This window comes from Cupressus sempervirens, chromosome 3 (assembly GCF_028749045.1).
Source record: "Cupressus sempervirens isolate cs-2001-9-10 chromosome 3, ASM2874904v1, whole genome shotgun sequence".
Lineage (NCBI taxonomy): Eukaryota > Viridiplantae > Streptophyta > Pinopsida > Cupressales > Cupressaceae > Cupressus > Cupressus sempervirens.
This window is the reverse complement of record NC_143120.1, coordinates 147,392,351-147,397,052: the sequence shown is the minus strand read 5'-3', so window position 1 is coordinate 147,397,052 and position 4,702 is coordinate 147,392,351.

The window sequence follows — 4,702 nt, the reverse complement described above, 5'->3', positions numbered from 1 at the left end:
TTAAATAATTTAATCCAAATGAAAGGCATACTTAGCGTAGTCACTACCTCATCAAAGATTCCTCCAAACTTCCAAAAAGATTGTCATCCTAATCACATCCTTTCTTATGTCATTCTCATCTCCCATCAAGTCTTCCTTATCCTAAGCTAGCTTTGTCTTCTTATTCATTCCCCACCCCATTTCCATATCCTCTAGAGTTAGTCTTTCCTTCTATCATGAGCTTGATCCACTTCCAAATCCTAACCTACATTTTTGTATTCATCCCTATTCATCCTTCATCCCCAAACCATAATGTCACAATCTTATTATGATGAGTTTGGTCATCCCACCTTTTCTCCCACTCCATCCTATTCCAATGATGATGAAGCTTTCGTTGACTATGATGGGTATATTGAAAGCCTTAGAGATATTGCTCCTAACATCCTCCAAAATCCAAACATCCCTCCAAACTACTCCATCATTCCCCCATGCATACCCACTAGTACTCCTAACCATGCCTTTGACAACAAAAATTCATTATTATCCTCATCCTCACCTGCTTCCTATCTTATGCCCACATATTCCTGTTATACATTAGTCATATATCCATCTTCCTCCACCATTCCAGAACAATTTTAGTAGCTACATCCCTAGTCCAAACCCACTATCCCAATCTCCTCCAAACCACTTTCCAAATCCTCCAACCAATCTTATTTATATAATGCCTCATCCTTAACCCCTTACTCTTCCCTGTCCAAAATGCCCTTCTCAAAGGAATTTTATAGGGAAACCTAAAGCAAATCCATCTCCCACACCCATCACTCCTCTTACATCATCTTATTACTACCATCCCTATCTCATCCACCCCACTTATCAAACCCCTTCCATATCTTGCTTCCCATCCATCGAATCCCTCCAAATCCTATCTAAATTTTGTCCTCCTAGCATTACCCAAATCACATGTAATAAACCTAATGAGCCCCTCCTCCATTAGCCCATCCCCATTAAAGAAACTATCCAACTGTCTCCTGTCATACTATCCACTCTCATCCATTCCACTCAAGATCTTGTCCAAAAGAATGTTGAAATATCCCACAACACAAAAGAAGATCCCACCATCCCACTTCTTCCCCTACGTGATCCACTTTTACCACTCACTCCATCTAATGAGCAATCACCATCCCCTCCATATCCAAATCTTACCATTATATCTACTCCATCTCAAGACCCCTTTCCATCAACCCATCCAACTCAAGATCCTATCCTTCTATCCCCTTTGCTTCATGATCATACATCTCCCATAATCCATGATGATAGATCCATAGAAGAAGAACTAACTATCATATCCAAAGCTTTGACTCCTTCAGCTAGTAATGGACTCACATCTTGTGTTCCAAATAATGAATATCATATTGAAGAAAGAAAGAAAAGTTTATCTATAGATGTTGGTATCCCTTCTATCTCTGCATGGTCCCAAGTCCTTCCATCTTCACCCCAAACTTCCCCTCTACCTTGTTCTCCATCTATTTTGGGCCCTTATCCTACTACTTATTTCCAACCCTCCATTTTGGGTCCATATATCCCTTATATAAATACCCCACCCTTTCCATCCATTTTAGGTCCTTATACACCTTATATGAATCCTTTATCTCCTCCATCTTTTTGGGACCTACTCCTTTCATGTTTCCATCTATTTTAGGCCCATATCCTTAATTCCTTTCATCCATTTTGGGAAATTATATGCATCCATATCCTATATTCCAATCTATCATTACATCCCCTCAAATCCACAAGCTAGATGATCAAAGGCACTCATCCTTGAATCCATTCCAACCTTCAACCTCTATCATTCCATCCAAAAATCTTTCATATCCTCCATGCTCTTTTTCCCATATTGTGGCTAATAGAAGAAAAATGGATGCCAAAATTAAAAAGCACAAATCAGAAAATCCACAAAAATCCAAGTCTCAACATGTCCCTTCTAAAATACATGCTCCTGGAGAGAAGTATTTGATCCAAATCAAAGAAAAAGTTAGGAGGCCACAAAGGCCCAAGCTGAAAAAGTCAAAAATCATGTGGATACCTAGGATGCTCATAAAAGAAATTCATCTCAATGAAAAATCTCAATTGGCATCCATTCCTACTACTAAAAAAGCCTCATCCATTCATACTTTATCCAAATCTCCATATAAACATCCTTCATCCCCCAATCCACTATTAGTCTATATACTTCTTATCCTAGATTTCCAATCCTCTATCTTCTAACTTTACTACTAGTACTTATATTTCTCTTCCTCCATTTTCTCCTTAACCTCACTCAACACCATCTTTCCCACTATTTCATCACCTTTCAAGGTGTGTGCCAATGATGATCTTTCCATTTCCCTCATCCATTTACCCACAAGTGTTATGTTTTCCCATCCCTTATCTACCAACTTCCACCTATCATTCTACTCATTTGCTCCAATCCTTTTCCTCTCTCTTCCTTCCTACCAACATCTATGAGTACAAATGCATCAAAAAAACAAAAAAAAAAAAAAAAAAAAAAAAACACACTTATGCACTCATGAAAACTTCACTATTCAAGTGCCTTGGACAAGTACCATGATGAAAACTTGGACAACAAGTGTCATGTGTAATCCCTCCATCCAAATGCTCTGCACACTTGGGGGCATGTTCCATCACCCACCATACCAACCACATCCCATCATCCACCACCCTCCTTCAGACCTCGATAAAAATGAAGTCCACCACCAGATGCATGCTTTTGGTCATCCTTTTGACATCCATTTCACATCAATGTTTGTATCCACCTATCCTTTATCCACCCAATCTTTCATCCAAGTCCTCCATCATCCTCATCCATTGAATTTAATTATCCCCTATATTCCCTACTCATTCACATTTCCTATCCTAGCCTCTATCTAGCTCCCTTATCCTCGTATAATCATCCAACCCTCTATCCTATCACATGCTTTATAAAACCTCCTCTTGGGTACCCTATAATTGGGGGCACTATATTCCTTTGAGACCGTGTCATGTCCATCCTTCCATCCCCCCCATTCTAGCCCTATTTTCATCTTGTCATCCCCAAAACTAGTCATCTCATTTTCTTCTATCCTTACACTTCTCACTATCTCTCCATATTTCCATGACCTGGTACATCACTTGTCATTGGTATCTAGCATAGGATATCCCCATATACCCCAATGTCATCCATTCATATCCTTACTCTCCTAAAAATCTACCCTCAATTGCACCATTTCATTGCACACTCCATCATTTTTTTAATCTTCTACCCAATCATGTTGCAAGCCTTGGTTACACCCCCTTCATCATCATTGGGATCATTCCTTCCCACTCCCTATCTTTAGGTATATCTCCTCATACAAATTTTTTTCCTCTATCTCCTCATCTTAAGCTTGTCATCCCCTCTATCTCCTCATCCCAAGCTTTTCATCGCACTATCTTCCCATCCCATGCTTTTAATCCTACTATCTCCTCATCCTGAGGTTTTCATCCACTATCTCCTCATCCTTAGCTTTTCATTTATTATCTTCTCATCTTGAGCTTTTCATTTGATATCTCTTCATCCTAAGATTTTCATTCACTATCTCCTCATCATAAGCTTTTCATCTGCTATCTCCCTGTTGGGACTAAAAATTGCATGGTCAATTTTGAGAACCATTGAAAAATTGAGCCCTATAAATGCTTTGTGAAGCCTATGTACCCCGCTGTTGAGTTAATGCATAAATGGTGTTTAATGTTTCTAACACCCTTCATTTATCTCGTTCACATTTTCTATAATGATAAATTGATATTCTAAGTTGTTTGGAAAAGTCCTATTTTGAGCCAATGTCTAATTTGCATTTTCATCCAAGTGTCAAACAGTGACAGGAGGGCATGTTTGCAATCTAATATCTCACACCCATAAATATTTTGTGACTCACCACTTTGGGAGTGTTTAGTGTCCATACCTGAGAACCTATGTTTCAAATTTTGAGTCATTTCAAGTCCGTCTGACTAGGTTTGGTATCCCTCAAAGTTGGTCAGTTACTGTTTTCATACTTTTGCAAATTGCACACATTTCTAGGAAGCCATGTTTGATATGCTATAACTTTTGACCAGTTGACCAAAATGAGAAATTTCCTTTTGCGTTACATTGTAGATGTCAAAGACTTGTTATGTTTCAATTTTCAAGTCTTGAGGAATCCGTTTGATCAGTTTTCAAATGTGATTCCAAATTCAATTTCTAAAGTTATACTGGTGTCAGCATTTGTAGATTGTTTGGTACCCCTGTTTGGGACATCATAACTTGAGATCTATGATTGCCTAGATCGAATGGATTGTACCACTATTATCTCCTCTTAAAATAATTTAAGTTTGTTAGTTTGTAAGTATTGAAGAATCCGTATGCACACTTTTCCAGGTCAATTCCATTTCTAAAAATCACTTTTCAGTTAGTGTTCCTAGTTGCAAAATTCCAAGTAGCCCACTTTGACTGATCGTCATTTACACCCTATGATTCGTCATGAACTCAAATCATATTTTCACATTCACCTCATCACATAGAACCAGTGTCCCAATTTTCATTTCCCCATGTGCTCATTTGCCTAGTTTTTTGAGCCAAATCCAAACGCAGTTTATGGTATTCTAACATGTTTTAGTGCAGATAATTCTGAAGGGGCGACTTTGATTGTCAATATCTTTTAACCCTGAATTT